General features: G+C 40.7%; 1 protein-coding gene across 1 annotated transcript in view; it reads left to right on the plus strand.

Moving 5' to 3' along the window:
• LOC148342338 (uncharacterized) overlaps window positions 1-17694 on the plus strand; it is a 91258-nt gene that overhangs the window by 52313 nt on the left and 21251 nt on the right. The gene's annotated exons all lie outside the window — the stretch shown is intronic.

Here is a 17694-nt window from a genome sequence, read left to right on the forward strand (position 1 = left end):
TCTATCAAGGGTTTGGCGTTTGTTGCTAAGCAAAATCTCACTTTGGAAAAACTATAATTTTGTCAAATATACCAAATATTTTTTTTCATGCTGTATTATATTTTTTATACATTGCATTATTTATATATTGAAATAGGAAAATATTAAAATTTAAAATTGGAAACCACATACAGACTTAATTCAATTAATAATAAATATAGAAACATTTTATAAATATTGAACTCATTGAGAAGAGTCCTGATCTTGAAATAAATATTGAATGATAAAAAATACTTAAAAAATTAATTCAATAACCCGACCCCGGATGAGCGGCAGAAAATGGCTGGATGGATGGAATAATTTAAATTGCATCCAAATTCAAAAGAACAAATATGTTAAGAAATATTCAAGTGTGAAATAAAAAGGTTTAAATTGTTGAGAATTTTACATACTAAAATAATTGAATAAATATTGTATTATTACATAAGCAAGCTTAAATATAAATTGAAATATCCTCCTGACGACCAGTAGTTCAAATTTGTCCTCTGTAGAGGACATTTTTAAACCTAAATATCTCCCACCCAGTGCATCCAATTGCATTAACTCTTTTTGTGCTCTATAGAGGACATTCAGAGCTTTCCAATGATACCAAATTTGTAGGGGTGGGTGGTTGGCTGCCAGGATGGCCGAGTGGTCTAAGGCGCCGCGTTCAGGACCCAGTCCCCCCAGGAGGCCTGGGTTCGAATCTCGAATTTCCCCATTGTGGGACTAATAAAGGCAATATTATTATTATTATTATTTGTTACCTTGACATCACCGTAGATGAAAATGGCTTCCCTCAGTGCAAGCACTTTTTATGGAAAGAGGAAAAGTAAGTGTTTAATACTTTTTATAAAAGACATTTTGCCTTGAAATGCTGTTGGCATTTTATTTATAAGACTCTTATGAACATGTTAAAGTGTTGTTTGAGTTATTTTAAGTCTATTTGAGCCGAGTATTCAAGTGTTTAAAACATGTCCTTTGTAGTGGACGTTTGAAGTTATTTCATCCATTTTGCTCTTTTTTTCCAAATGACAAGAAAGGGTCATTCCCAGAAGCAGAGGAAATTTTACTGCAGATTTTTGGGAAATTCTATTGACATGGGCAGTCTAGGATAGCCAAACATTCAAATGTATTGCGCTTCAAGTACGAGAGTGAAAATTGTGGCGGAAAGCATGACCAGAAATCGGTTTTACAAATCGAGAAACTCCATCAAGCTCGTCAACGACTTTGATGTTTTAGATGAAGAAAAAACAAGTGATCTCTTGTGGAGAATCAGGTCCCTCTTGAGCAAAGTAAGGCAAGGATGTCTGAGTCTGCCAAGAACAGGAAAATTGCGCATTGACGAGCAAATAGTTCCTTTGACTGGTCGATAACCAGTGCACCAGTATGTACCGGGCAAACCAAACCCAACTGGACCGAAGGCATTTGTCTTGGCGGCTGCACCAACTGGTCTAGTTTTGGATTTTGTGGTCTACCAAGGCAAGACAACTTTCACAGCGACAGGAGGGTCGGGCTTCAGGGAACAAACTGTTCTTCAATTGACAGAGTCTGATCCCCAAGGTACACACCTGTTCTTTGACTGGTACTTTCCGACAATCAGCCTCCTTGACACCCTGATGACAAAAGGACTGACAGCAACTGGAACCCTCATGAATAACAGGGTTCCAAACAACTGCAAGATCATAGGTGAAAAGCTCTTCAAATGGAAAGAAAGAGGGTCATCAGAGATGGTGGTGAGACGACGCACACCTGAACTTGCTGTCATAAAATGGTTGGAAAACTAGACAAGTGACAGTGCGTGCAGTTTTTCACTTTTTTGACCTGGCAATCACCAACTCATGGCTTCAGTATAAGCGTGACTGCCAGTGTCTGGGGAAGAAACCCCAGAAGATCCTTGATGATCCTCAATTTGCTCCTTGGTGCAGAGTTGATTGCTCGAGCCCAAGTAGGACGTGCAGGACGTGCAGCAAGTGATAGCGAAGATGACTTCACTTCCCCACGTCAAAAATGGAAACCACAGTCAAATGCAGCTCTGAGACACTATGATGAAGTCACTGATGCTGTAGTGGTACACTCGCCCGAGTTGTGTGCGGGCAGCGTGGGTTTAGTTCCCACTCAGTGATGGTGTCCATGTCTGCCCTGTGACTGGCTGGCGACCAGTTCAGGGTGTAGTGCGCCTTTCGCCCGTGGTCTGCTGGGATAGGCTCCAGCACCCTCCCGCGACCCTGTACAGGATAAGCGGTGTGGATAATGACATGACATGATGAGACTTTGATGCTGTGCATCTTCCAGAAATGGTGGAGGAAACACATGCATCAGGGTGTCGCCAATCTGGCTGCAACAGTGAAACATTTATGTGCTCCAAGTGCAAAATTTTCCTTTGTATTTCCAAGAAAGGGAATTGCTATTTGAAGTATCATATCAAATAAGCATAATAGAAGCAAAAGTGAAATAAAAGAAAAGAGATGATGGACTGTAATATTTATGTTGAACACTTTGTCAAATAGACTTTTTGATGTTTTTGTTGGACTAACTGTTTCACAATGAAGTTCCGTTTTCCCCTGTATTGAGTTCCGATGTGCACTGTAGAAGACACATCATAGCTTCAAAACAAAAATAAAAATTTCAAAAATTTCTTTTGCAATATTCTAATTACTTCACATAGATTGGGGAATTTCAAAATAAATGTGATTGGAGAACATTTTTTTCCCTGGTAGTCAGGAGGATAAATGAAAAAAAAAGTCGTGTATTTTTAAATGGCCTAATATAGATATGGGAAGTAATTCTCTTTATGAAACTATGAAGGGACTGGAGCTCACAGAAGTGACCAGTCTTGGTTCTGAAGTTCCGATGTAACCAAATACTGCCCTGAGAGAAAATAGGCCTGAGCATTGTTTATGGTGGGGGCAATTCTCTCGCCAGGTCAGTGACCTTCCAGGGTATGAGAGGAATTTAAGGTGCCTTCAGTTAAGTCCTACTCTGTCCTACTTGAATGAATCCGCATCAAAATACCATCATTTATGACACCACGGCTGGACAAATAATATCCAGAAACACACTTCCGCACCACTGAGTGAGTGTTGGACGATATAGCTTCTCTTGAAAGGTCCGACTTGAAAATGTCCTTGCAAGTGGATCTGCAATTAAATCCACACTTTTCCCTCCTTCGGCCATTGTGGTTAAAAAAAAGCAAGAATATATTTCAGATTTTAGAACGGCCGCCAATTACGACTTTCGGGTGTGTTGATTCAGCATCGCGCCGCCCCCTCCCGAGTGAGTATCCAATCACAAAACGCGTTCATCACCCTCAGCATAAGGTCAGCGAGAAGGCTCACTGTAACCAACTCGTGATCTGATTGGCTATCGCAACCGTCTAACAAATATGAAAGCTCATTGACTTTGACAGAAGAGATGCTCGCACAATTGCATCTTAAGGCGTCGGAACGAACAATGCGCGCTCCTCGTATTGTGAAACCTGCCCTGCAACACGAGCTAGCAGAATTCCGATTGGATTCAAAACTCTCACCTAAAAACACAACGCTCAGCTATAATATGACATCAATGTGAAGATTATGATAATTTTTTTCTTGATTATGTTTGGCCAACAGAGACGGCCTTGAAGGCCCACCACTGAGTTACTTAATAGCCTAAATTAAACTTTACTTTCATCAATAGAGTTAAAGTTATGCTTTATTATAGGCGTTATGTAATTAATAGTGAAAGATTGTATTACGATTGCTGGCATTATTTTAAACACTTACGGGACAAAAGGTCAATTATTTAATTAGCAGGTTCATATTTACTGAATATGTGTTAAGGATGTTTCTATCAAAACAAGCCTGAACAAATGAATCAACCAGCCAAGATTGTCTGTCATTACGCGCGGAGCAGCCCTCTGCAGTCAGAGGCGAAGCCAGCGTGTTCGACTGCACACATGGTTTTTATTTGCATCAGCATAAGCAATTTGAATATGCAATACATACTAAAGGATAATGTAAATGGCAGTCAATTTAAAACTGAACAAAGGTTAGACTGCTCGGAGCCACTTTTGTGATCCTGGCATGGCATGGAAGTCCATTGTTTCAGAGAGGTCTCGTTCACACCTCCTGTGGTGCAGCTGTGATCTAATCTTCATGCATTCCTCTCATGAGGGTCTGGTCATTAGCATGGTCTAAACTTCGGTTACACTTAAAGGATTTCATACTTTTGACTATTAAAGGAATATAAGAGTTTGAGCTTAACATAGTTCATTAGATGTTGGTGCATCCAATGTATGAAAATGTGATATTGTAAAATGCTGAGAGTGTGACTGGTGGCGCGAAACTGGTTGCTGGGGTTGTGCAAGAATGGAATGTTTTAGAAGCAGAAGGCGCTGAGCGAGACGAGATGACTCCGGGAAGGAGCGGCCATCGGGGGATCGCACGCAGTAGGAGCCACGGGATTCGGCGGGAGGAGAAAGACCAATGAGAGCGAGCTAAAGTTAACTGCAATACACATAGCCAATAGAATCATGCCAGGATGCCTTTGTCTGTGCCATTTTGCATGTTGTATAGTATGAATCAGTACTGGGCAACTCGGGGGTAGAACACATTCGCTGGTGGCAAGAGAGGTGTAGAGTTGTATTGAGAGGGATCCGAGATCTAGGTGCCATGTAGAAAATCTGTATTGGGAATAAATCCACTTCGTGTGTGAAAATGCCGGCTTCCTGATACCTTTCTATTGCAGAACGAGCGCGCATATTGTTGGATGAGTGAGTGTTGGGGAAGGTCGCAAATTGGAGTCAGATTACTAATTTGAGTTTACATTGGTTTAAAATTAAATTCTAACATTGATATAAAGATAAATTCCAACACTCTTCACCAACACAACATTTAAGCAAATTCTCAAACTAGCAGGTGTAGAATATATCATCCAGCCTTAAAATAAATATTTTAAATTTACTCCCTGTTAGCTAAGGAACATTGCTAAATGGTAATTCACGTGCATAGCGCTTCACAGTGACCCTCCTTTATCGACGGACGATGGAGCATCTGAAGTAACGAGAGGTTCATACCTTGCTCAAGCATACTTTGACATGGTTACAATGGCTGGGTATCGAACCCACAATCTCTCGGCGGGGAGACGACCACTGTGCCATGCCACCCGACGATTTATTCATCACTAATTAAGTACATGCACAAGTTAGCAATGGTTAAATGCACGAAAAATACGGCACAACCACGGCAGCTTCAGATTCACTATATTTCTACGAGCTGCAACGTTAGATAATGAAGGAAACAGAAAACACAATGGTGTCAACCAGCAATTTAATCAGCACATCTTCCGTTTTTAATTGATATCTGGAGTGTGCTTGTTTGGGGCCAACAGTCCAGAGATGTACCCGGCGATTTACCTAGCGGACGAAAACCTATAGAGTTTACACTGTAGATGCTGTTGAAAAGCAATGCGAACTTAAATTTATAACAACTTCGTTTTGTTCACTAACCGATAACAATTAGTAGTACATACCTTATCCCTTTGTAAGCGAAGGATGTCCTCTTCTAGAACACCTCTCGACCGCAAAAATGTCTCCAACCCGGCATCCATGCTCACAACATCGCCACTGTACAAGTCTACGACCCGGAAGTGTACGTCTTTCCCTCGCAAAACAACATTGCGTTATATTGCATATATCATCGCAATATAACGCAATAAAAAAGGAATACTATTTGCGTTATATTGCAATTAGTATTGCATTATAATGCAATAGTATTGCGTTTTTTTGCCTTAACAATTGCAATATATTGCAAATGATTGCATTATAACGCAATCATAATTTTTTTCCCGATGTCCCCTGGGGGGCTCCGTACATTTGCTTTGTAAAGAACGACTTTCTATCGTTAGAAATATGCATCACAACATTAAGTTGTTTGGGGAAATCGTTCAAGGTTATTGCCGTTTTATTTTTAATTATTGCCGTTTACTTGCAGGTCTGCTTAACATTTGTTTATGCCAAATGAAATCAGTGCAGAAATTAAATGCCAAAGAATAACCATTAGCGGGGGGTAAACTCCGTGTTTTTTCTCAGTTTAAAATATGAACTGATTATTTAATATTTTACTTATTCCGGTTTTTAAATGTTTTAATATAAATTAAGTTTGTCATGTCATCAGATTTCAAAACTATGCTGACAGATGAAGTGTATGTTTATATCCACTGTTGGAGTTGAGCCACCGAGAAAATGAGAAACATTTCGTAAATGAATCTTAAAAGCCAAACTTACTCCAATGCGTGTTCGTTTTTTGTACTCAAGAAGAATAGGGTCAAATAAAGACTCAACTACAACTGATTAGAGTTCCGATATTTTAGTTTCTTTGATTTCTGGAGTTCAGGAAATAGTATCTGGGCGGCTTTTTCTTAATCTGACGAGAAACTGTACTCAGACGAGTCCAATCGAAAAATGGCGCGCTGATCTCAGCCCAGCCTCACATTTTATAGGTTTTCTATGTCAAGGGTCATGTAGGTTGAATCGGTCGTCCTTGCTCCCTCCCACGTTCCACGTCCAAGGCTGACCTTCTCAGGCAGGCGGCAGCCTCTCCGTCTCTCATTCCCCTGTAATCTCGTCAGTGTACAGATTGTGTGGTGTATGTTTTCCCAGATCAAATTGTTATGTTTTTTGGTGTTCTTGATAGCGTCCCGGTGACGTCCTCCCCTGCCCAACTTGATATGTTTGTATCTTCTATGGCCAATGTGGAGAATGTGTTTTGTCGTATTTGTCCATGAAGTGCTATCTGGTTTGTCATCAGTTTGACCTGAGCAGACTGAATCTGTTTGTTCTGAATGAGAGTGTGGGTCATGAAAATACTATGTGTGCAATTTTGAGGTCTTACATTGAAACTAAGTCATATAAATTTAGCATATGAATGCATCAGTAAACACCATGACTACAATCCCAGTCAATCTTATCGATGCACTGTACTTCTACTTTCATTTGATAAATGCTTTTTGTTTAATCAATGTTTAACATGTTCAGTAAATATGAACCTGCTAAATTAAATAATTGACCTTCTGTCCCGTAAGTGTTTAAAACAATGCCAGCAATCGTAATACAAACCTTCAATATTCATGTCCGGTGTGGCCATTCCCTATAAGAAGGGAAGGCCGGAGAGAGGGGACACCTTTCCCTTTTAGCTTTTTGGGGAGACTTCTTTTGACATCAGCATGTGACGAGAATAAAATCTCTTTCTAACCAAAATGACTGTGTCAGAGAATTTTCTTCCATCACCAATTCTGCCATGCTCGGCGACCTGTCCGGAGGGAAGCTGAGCCAGACCCACACATCAACAACAAAATATACCACATTTTTGGCGTCACAAACAGGATTCTTGCTCCATTGAGGGTCTCAGGGTGCTGGGGCGCAGGCGTTCAACAGCCGGCCGGCTGAACTTCAGGTGAGATGCTTTTACTCACAATGGGTGTTGTGCGCCTGTGTCCAAGCGGTCGGGGCTTTTGGGGTCGTTAAAGAGAGCTTGTGCGTGTGGGTCTGCTGGCTGATTGGTCATGGAAAATGTCCCTGTGTTAGTTTCAATTATCGTTTAAACAAGAGGCCTCTATAATGATTAAGACATTAAAAGATGTCAAAGTAAAAAAATGATGATAGGAACTAAGTAAATGGAGACTAGTGCGGGAGAAATGTGCAGAAGATAAAGAAAAGAAAGGTCTAGTGGTTAAAGAGATGAGAAATAAGAAGTGTAAAACTCTAGCTATAGACAACATAGTCGTGAATAAGCTCAGTTTGAGCACAGACCCTGGCCAGGGTGTAAATTTTAGCAAAATGATGAGCTGAAAATAGAAATAATGAAGAGCAGCGTGCTTCCACGTATCGTATTGGGCACTTTGTGGCATGGAACACAGTAAGGATCGAGGCGTACCGTTGTGTGGAGCCCCTGGAGCTGAGCCGACGGTTTCGCTGGTGCGTAGCAAGAGTAATGCATTAAGTCTGGGCCGGTTCGACTCCGCTGTTCAGATACGTACCCTGTGATTACTCGTGTTCTGGTAAAGACCTCACAAAATCAAAAACCTGGCTACCATCTACTGTGGGACCAGGAACTCAGGCAGCCCCCACGCAGGAGATAAGGGGTGATAGTTATAAACCAGTGCGAGTCCCTCCTCTGTTGACAGAATTGCCCCTTCTAAAACCCAAATGTTATTGCATTAATATTCCGTTTTATCAGTTCAACTAATGCGTGTGCGTCCTAGTGTGCATTGAAAGATGCAGCATAAAAAATCTGTTTAAAAATTTGGATAATAACTAAAGCAAAATTAGAATGATAAAGATAATTGGCTACATAATAATTGGGGTGAAATTATTCTTCACTGCAAGAAGCGGTGATTTAAATAGAGAAATCCAAGATCATAAAAGGATGAATGCATGTTCCGTGGAATGTGATTTGTCAACACGGAAAAACCCTGAGTGATGAAAACGTTTACATATGGTTAAGGAACAGGTCTCTTTGACGGCAAAAGTCTGACTATGGTAAACAATTGATAATTAGACCTCAATGAAGTGATTGTGCAGTTGAAAAAGTTCATATATTGACTGTGAAAAGCTAAAGTGAGAAACTAGGATTAACTATTTGGCAAACACTAGAACGTATTCAGTCTCGAGGAAGACTGAATGCAGTAAAATTGCAATAAGAAGAACAATAAACCAGCCCAGAGTGTTACAATGTCCTGGAAACAAAAGTTTGGGATTGCCCCTGAGGGTGAAATTCCTCTCTGAACTCCTCCTTTGTGCCCCCGGCAGCAACTCATGAAACAGGGAAACTGATAAAAGATACAATTTTGTTGAAACGGAACATGCAAGGTTAAAGGTCATGCAAAATGAAAAAAATAAAACATCTAATGTTCCATACTTCAGTTTGGCGACGGATGTACTACAGTAATTCAATTAATGGAACGACATTTTGAGATGGAAATGACAGGAATATGATGAATTATCATGTTGTGATGGATTAAATTAGATTATGAATTAAATTACAAATTTTTAGTCTGTGGATAATCCACTTCAAAGAATACTGACTCATTGGTTGAGGAAAACGGGGTTATATTAGTTCAGTGGTTCTCAATTATTTCCTGTCACGCCCCCTCTACCAAGAAGAAAATAAATTAGCTCCCCCCACCACAATATTTTTACATTTCGTACTCATGTACATGTTCTTTGTATATTAATGTTGGATTGTCAATAAAATATCCCTTAACAAGGATAAATTGATTAAAAAAATCTATCATTTTGAGAACGACTATTGTGAGGCTCTCGAAACTCAGCACTCTGTGGTGCGAATATTGATGCGATGATAAATATTTACTATACGTTTTTGTTTAGTTTGTTAAAACTTTATCAACATGAACAAACCAAATTAATACATACATAATATAGAAAAGACAAAAAGAGCCAGGGGGATTTCAAACAAAAATTCTATATAAATAACATAAAGCACATGTTTGAATATGTTGACTAGACATTTTTTTTTATGTTTACAATCTGACGTCAAACCGCTTCGTTTTGATGACGTCAGCCATTTCCTCACGTAGCCATCGTCTTATTTTGTTTGGATACGTAATGGTTGCAATACAACATTTCTGTTCATAGCTGCTGGCTCTCCGCCCGAACGCGGTTTGAGTCAGACTTCTTTTAAAAGTCGAGCGTCCATCGAAGCAATTAATTTTAGCGATTAGCGCGCTTAGCGCCTCCTTGCTCGCTCTGCTGCGGCGCAAGATAGCTTGGCGCGGGGCATTTAAGGAGCGGCGAAAGAAATCACTTCCGGGTCAACGAGCGACGGGGCGACGCTTTTTTTTTTAAACCAGTACTGCGTGAACTCGGGGCACAAACAGCTTTGACGAGCTCAAACTCGCGTGGTCTGAGATCGCCTTTTTTGGTCCCAAAACCATGCAAAAAAGCTGGTTCCCCAGGGTCCCACGCGCCCCCCTCAGCATCGCACCGCGCCTCCCCAGGGGGGCGCGCCCGACTATTTGAGAATCACTGTATTAGTTAGTTAAAAAAAGAGGAGCTAAATTATAGTTCACATGTTCATGGGGATTGAATATGAATCATAAACAGAAGACAAAACCAATTGGCATTGGCATTTGTAAAATATGATGAGGGATTAAGTTTGTGAGCTCTTATGGGAGACGGGGCGAGACGCGAATGGATTGAAGCTTCCGCCAGTGACTGACCCGTCCAATAGTGTCACCACCACTCAGCTGTGCCGGGTGGCCGTCCTCGAGGGCGTGCGCCTCCCAGTTACTGACATCAAGCGAAACAGTCCGTCAATGAGAAACTGCTAATCAGAATGAGTAGAACCCCCATTTTTGCATCGATGAAAGAAAATATTGTATTGGATGGAGAACAGAATTGTTACACTTGCGGGTTCAGAGGGACAAGAGTGCTAATTCACCGGGAACGGAAAAAATAATATGGGGGGGCGGGGGGGGATAAAATAAAACCGGGGGCAAGCAGCTAATGCAGCAGCCGACGCATGCAGCTCCCATTGCGTCTGCTCTTTCCGTTTCCGTTGCTCCTGGGCCAGGTTCTGGTGGCGCAGCGCCACAGCAGGATTGTTGTCCGCACCGGCCGGTCAACAAGGTCACGTAACAGAAGTAGGGGTGGTTATAGACATGGGTTGTGAGTGGGACGTGCTCTTGCTGTGGGGTGTGGGGTGACTGGGTGATGAGCGGTCCAAACCGAGCCACTTCCTGAAATGTACCATCCTGTGGTCCAGCGCCATGCCTGTCACAAAGAGCTCCACTAGCACGGGGGCGCCATCGCTACCCCCTCCTCCGACAACGCTTCTATGGCTTCCAAATGCACACTTGACGCCTCAACCCGATTGGGACCCCATTCCACGATAGGGGTGCCCGCGGAGCCTCAGCATTCAAGGACCGGCAGGTCTTGGCATTCAGGTGACGATTGATGGACAACAGTTTTTGATGGTGGAACAAGATATTCCACGCTTTGCAAGTTCCTTCTGCATATCCCAATGAGCAACAACACTGTCACGTTTGTGGGACTCTTGAGATTGGCCGAGTCACTGCCATGGACCGAACCCGCACCTGTGAAACAAACACTGGAATTCGAGTGGGACTGAATTTCCAGAAGGGACTGAATTTGACTGTGCGCTTCCGCCGGGGGAAGCATATGTTGTCCTCCGTTCCGGTAGACTGGGCAGCTCTGAGACCAGGGTCTCCATCCTCCCGCGGGTGGTACGTCCTGTTCCTGCTCTGGTCTGCGCGGTGCAGCCGCCTCCACCCTTTCAAACCACCAATTGGTCCTTTGCATTGAACACTCAGTTAGGATGATTTGGTTTTTCAGGATGCATTCACCCAATTTCGAGTGTAAGAAGTGCATCTTGCATTAGGATTATGTATTTGTGATGTCTACCGGTGCTGCCTCGCATGTGTGCCTTGCCCCAGAGCCGAGGAAACGCTATGAATTGTCTATGATCGCTGAGCCACAAATCACATTAACTATCGGTGCGCATCATCATACTAAAGATTTCGGCCCATTGGCGAAGACGGTTGGCAGAGTTAATTTCAGATGTAGAATACTCCATGTCACTAGCAGGGTGTGGTGTTTCAGCACCCATTACGAATTCTTCTCTCATGGAACATTTTCCGAGTTTCTCGAGACTATGGTAGACAGTGAATGGGTCACTCTGAAGCAAAAGCTCTGTTTGCGTCTCTGCCAGAGGGGTTGTGGACCCGGGGTCTGACTGATGTTGTGCTCTGCTCCACAGCTTCCCCAATTTGTTTTTGCGATATATGCGAAAGTTTTTATATTATTGTGAAAGAAATTAAGTTTGTCATGTCATCATGTTTCAAAACTATGCTTACGGGTTAATAGAAGGTCACAAAAACATGGACCTCTTAAACAGCAAAACGTTAGTTCAGTGGTAACAGAGTTGTGTCTATGCTGGCAGTTTAGCAGGAAGCCACAAAAACAGATGGACGTCTTGAACCGTGTTTGACAGGAAACCGTTTAGCTCGCATTGAACAGAAGTTTGACCCAAACATGTGTTGTAAGCTGAAACCGTTCGAACAACAGGAAGCGTGTGGACGGGTGTGATAAAGTCAAAGTGTTCGTGTTTTTCCATTCTTTGAGTTTGCATATTCAAATTGCTTTGCTGTGCTTCAATAAAAGGCCGCACAGGAGCGGGAAAGCTTTTCTCTTTGGTGGACTGCTCCTCGCAAGTGACAAAGACAATCTTGGCTCGGTGATTCATTTATGAAGGCTTGTCTCGTTTTTTACTATAACTTCTCTGACATATCTTGTTCAAGCAATTCCTTATGGAATGATTCAACCTGAATCTAAAAACTGTGCACACTGCGGCAAAAATATCAATGGCGGTTGATGAATTTTAGTCGATAAAACACAGTTGTTTTTTTTTTTTAAAAATCAAGTACGTATTGGTCTTATTTATGAAATTTTTACTGCCTCGGTCAATGAACCTCGGGTGGCCCTGCACTGTTTTGTGCACGTGTGCATAGTTTCACCTCATCCAAACATTTAAAATACATTGAATTCATCCATCCAAGGTTGCACGGATCTCATCGGTGATCAAGCGCATGCTGCAAGGAATGCATCTGCATCTTTGGCTTACTATGGGCTTAAAAAGGGAGAACGTCACAACCCCCCTTTCTACCAACAAGTCCAGGAACATTTAGTTCCTGGTAATAAAGTTCCTGTGGCTCAGGTGGTTTGCATCTCCCCCACAACTCATAGTTCCTGGTAATTTTTGCAAATGACTGATGACATAACAATGGGAGGTGTTGTGTTACTTTGTTACTCATTACTGACACCCTATGGCTGTTATACATAATTGCGGTTACAAAATAATTCAGTGAACTCATAATATTTTGGTGTATCTTCGTCGAATTTGAATACATATTGGATAACTTTAAAATATACAGTCATTATTCAAATATGTCAACATAAAAGTCAGAGTGAAAGTGTTGTTGCTTAATGCTTATGTGTAAGAACCTTTACTCTTCAAACGTAATTTTGTTTTTTATAAAAAATAAAAAGGGGAATGTTGGAACGCACTAGCAGACTAAATGTCATTTTGGATACAAAAAACAAACATAATCATGCAATAAATAGCGACTCTGATTCCAGGGCCCCTTTAATTCTTTTAGGGATCCAGATTATAATGGAAGCAAAAGGTACCCACGATGAAACTATCTCTAAATGCAAAAAGAAATACTTGTAAACATATTTCACTTGAAGGATTCCTATTTTATCAATGACATTATGTTGCGATGGCCCCCAGTGGTCTCCATCAATATGTTAGGGTCCCACAACAGGTGTTCCATCAGACGCACACAAAAGCCTGTGTGTGCTAACTTCAGCTCGCTTACAGAAACGTCTGCGACTATGTCAGGAATGAAATTGAGCATCAGCCGCAACATGCTTCCTTTTTAAATGCTCGTTTATCACTGTTGTGCTGCTAGGAAAGGGAGGTTTACATCGTAGGACGTAATTTTGTGAAATGCCCCCATGGTCCGGTCCAAATCGGGGTCGCACGCATTGCTCCGTATGCGGCAGGCACAAGTCAAGGTAGCACGGTAGGAACTATATAAGAAATAGTCGCCACATGAGCTTTGACTTGACCAAACCAAATGTGGATGAGAGTGAGGACAAGAGAGGGGCGGAGCCTCCAAGCAGCCGCTCAAGTAATCACATGACAACAGAAGGTGACGAAGACCACTGGGCGCCATCACAAGTACATAATGAGGACACATCAGACGCTCATGATGATGATGATGATGATGATGGGCAAGCTAAAGGTGAAAGGGCATGTCACACTGACTCATTAACTTCAAAGTTGTCTTTAAAACCGCACACAAGAACACACAGTGGAGAAAAAACATTTTCTTGCTCGGTTTGTGGAAAATGCTTCTCTGAAAAGGGAAATTTCCTGCTCAGTTTGTGACAAAAGCTTTTCTGTAAAGTCATACTTAATAAAACACACAACAATACACAGTGGAGAAAATTTTTTTTCCAGCTCTGTTTACGGAAAAAGTTTCTCTCAAAGGTTTTGGTATGTCAGGAGTTGGCAACCTGATAGCGACTGGAGTCAGCGCTGGTTTTCTCGCTGTGTTAGGCTGGCTCGTATATGTATGGTCCATTGAACAAAACTCAAACTCTTCAAATATCCCCTCACATACATTTAATATTTCGCTTTCTGAATAAATTTCTGACTGGCTAAAACCACTTTCTAGGTTGAGCTCTATCAAGTGTTTGGGGTTTGTTGCTAAGCAGAATCTCACTTCGGAAAAACTATCATTATGTCAAATATACCAAATATTTTTGTTCATGCTATATTATATTTTTTATATATTGGGTTATTTTTATAATGATACAGTGGAACCTCGGTTCTCGAACGACTCTGAGGTCGAACAAATCGGAGTTCGTGCAAAAAAAAAGAGAAATTCTTGCTTCGCAGTTCGAACAAACATCGGAGTTCGAACGCCGGTACGACGCGTGAGTGCGCACGCGAGGGTGGGGGCTGAGCGGCGTATGGGTGTAGATCGCTCTCTTGCTCTCTTTATGACAAACTGTTGTCGCGTGCGGACGTGCTGCGTTTTGCTCTCGCATTTTATATAGGTGTACGAAGTGTTTTAGCCCCTAATCATGCCTCCAAAGAAAGTCAGTGCAAGCAGCAAAGGAATGGTTTCGGTGTTTGAACAATTCGCTTTTCGAACAGGGTTCAGGAACGGATTATGGTCGAGAACCGAGGTTCCACTGTATAGGGTAATATTAAAATTGGCAACCACTTACAGACTTAATTCAATTAATGATAAATATAGAAACATTTTATAAATATTGAACTAATTGAGAAGAGTCCTGATCTTGAAATAAGTATTGAAATATAAAAATACCTACATATTAAATTAATCCAATAAGCCGACCCCGGATGAGCGGCAGAAAATGGCTGGATGGATGGAATAATTTAAATTGCATCCAAATTCAAATGAACAAATATGTTAAGAAATATTCAAGAGTGAAATAAAAAGGTTTAAATTAATATTGATATAATTTCACATATTAAAATAATTGAATAAATATTGTAGTATTAAATAAGCAATCTTAAATATACATTGAAATAAATTAAAAAAAAAATATTATGGTGTATCTTAGTTGAATTTGAATACATATTCCAGAAACGTCTGTGACCATGTCAGGAATGAAATCGGGCATCAAAAGGGAGGTTTACATCGTAGGACGTAATTTTGTGAAATGTCCCCATGGTCCGGTCCAAATCGGGGTCGCACGCATTGCTCCGTATGCGGCAGGCACAAGTCAAGGTACCACGGGAGAAAATAAGACAGTCGCCGCATGAGCTTTGACTTGTCCAAACCAAATTTGTCTTTTTGTGTCCTGCAGACGTCAGTGAAAACTGTCTCCGTTCTGTGAAAGAGGAGCCAGACTGGACTCACATCAAAAAGGAGGAGGAGGAGGAGATCAACAAGTCACCAGTGAACGTTCTCCCAATAAAGACTGAAGAGGAAAACAAGGGTGAGCGTGAGGACAACAGAGGGGCGGAGCCTACAAGCAGCAGCTCAAGTCATCACGTGACAACAGAAGTTGATGAAGACCGCTGGGGACCATCAGAAGCACATAATGAGGACACATTATCAGACGCTCATGACGACGATGATGATGATGATGATGATGGGCAAGCTAAAGGTGAAAGGGCATGTCACACTGACTCATTAACTTCAAAGCTGTCCTTAAAACCACACACAAGAAAACACAGTGGAGAAAAAATATTTTCTTGCTCAGTTTGTGGAAAAAACTTCTCCCAAAAGTCGCATTTAACAAGCCACACAAGAACACACAGTGGAGAAAAACCTTTTTCCTGCTCAATTTGTGGAAAATGCTTCTCTGAAAAGTCAAATTTAAGAAGGCACACAAGAACACACACTGGAGAAAAACCCTTTTCCTGCTCAGTTTGTGGCAAAAGCTTCTCTGGAAAGTCTAATTTAAGAAAACACACAACAACACATAGTGGAGAAAAACCTTTTTCTTGCTCAGTTTGTGGTAAAAGCTTTTCTATAAAATCACGATTAACAGAACATACAAAAACACACACTGCAGAGCCTCTTACTTGCTCAGTTTGTTGCAAAAGCTTCTCCCAAAAGTCGCATTTAACAAGCCACACAAGAACACACAGTGGAGAAAAGCCCTTTTCCTGCTCAATTTGTGGAAAATGCTTCTCTGAAAAGTCAAATTTAAGAAGGCACACAAGAACTCACAGTGGAGAAAAAACCTTTTCTTGCTCAGTTTGTGGTAAAAGCTTCTCTCAAAAGTCGCACTTAAACAAGCCACACAAGAACACACACTGGAGAAAAACCTTTTTCCTGCTCGGTTTGCGGTAAAAGCTTCTCTGAAAAGTCACATTTATGGATCCACACAAGAACGCACAGTGGAGAAAAACCTTTTTCCTGCTCAGTTTGTGCCCAGAGTTTCTCTCAAAAGTCGCATTTACAAAGCCACACAAGAACACACAGTGGAGAAAAGCCATTCAGTTGCAGCATTTGTGCTAAAAAAAATCTTTTCTAAAAAGTGTGCTGAGAGACACAATTGTGCTGGTGAAAATTGCAGCGATCCTTGAAGCTTAAAAAAACTGAAGGAACTGAGTCTTTGTGGTAAGATGTAAATGTGATTTTGAATAAAATATGATATATTGAATTTTGCAAAGCTCTTTTAAATACATTAAGCCAATGTTGTCTTTTTAATTGTACCTAATGAAATGGAAAAGGTGTGAGAAAAAACGGTGCTTATGAAATCGGTGCCTTCCACAATCATCAATAAAATCACTTGTTCCACTTGCTCAACTGGCCTTCATTTTGCTGTGAAAAGGTGAAAAACAGAACTTGAAGTTGAACTATAAGAAGAACAAGAAAGATAAATGCAAGTAGTCTCAGGTTCTCTCAAAGATTTTGGAATGTCAAGAGTATATAATTTGTTCACATCTCTTATCTTATATTTGCCATGCTATATATTTAGATTTGAACTAAATGAATTTTAATCTATTTTGTATTCATAAAAATTAACAAATTTCCACAACGGTCAAATCAGTCACATTGACAGTTACAAGGAATTGGCAACCTGATGGCGACTGGCGTCAGCGTTTTTTTTTTTTGTCACCTCGGAGGAGAGGATCCGCATCACGCAGTTCGTTGCTGCTCGTCTGATTTGCAAAAGTGAATCACCGTAGTTTAATGAATACTGAAACGAATAATGAAATATTTAAGTTCCTAAATAAACACTAACATTTACATACTAAAACAGTGACATATTTCAATTTAAAATTCACAACCACATACTGAGTTAATTAAATTAAAAAAAACTTGTACTCAATATTGAACGAATTTTGAATGATAATGAATCAAATTTTAAGTATTATTTCATTCCATAAATAAATAAAATATTTGCACACATATTTAAATGAAGAAATATGTTGACAAATATTCAAGATTGAAAGAAAAAGAATTTAAAAATATTTAAAGAATTTTTAAGTTTTAAAAAAATTGAATATATATTGTAGTATTACATACTAATCTTAAATAATTCCATGAAAATCGAATTAAATACTGAAAGAGGTAAAGAATAGTGAAAGAAAAAATCCT

This window comes from Idiotropiscis lumnitzeri, chromosome 2, assembly GCF_059441095.1.
Source record: "Idiotropiscis lumnitzeri isolate Australia: NSW breed Sydney's pygmy pipehorse chromosome 2, RoL_Ilum_1.0, whole genome shotgun sequence".
NCBI lineage: Eukaryota > Metazoa > Chordata > Actinopteri > Syngnathiformes > Syngnathidae > Idiotropiscis > Idiotropiscis lumnitzeri.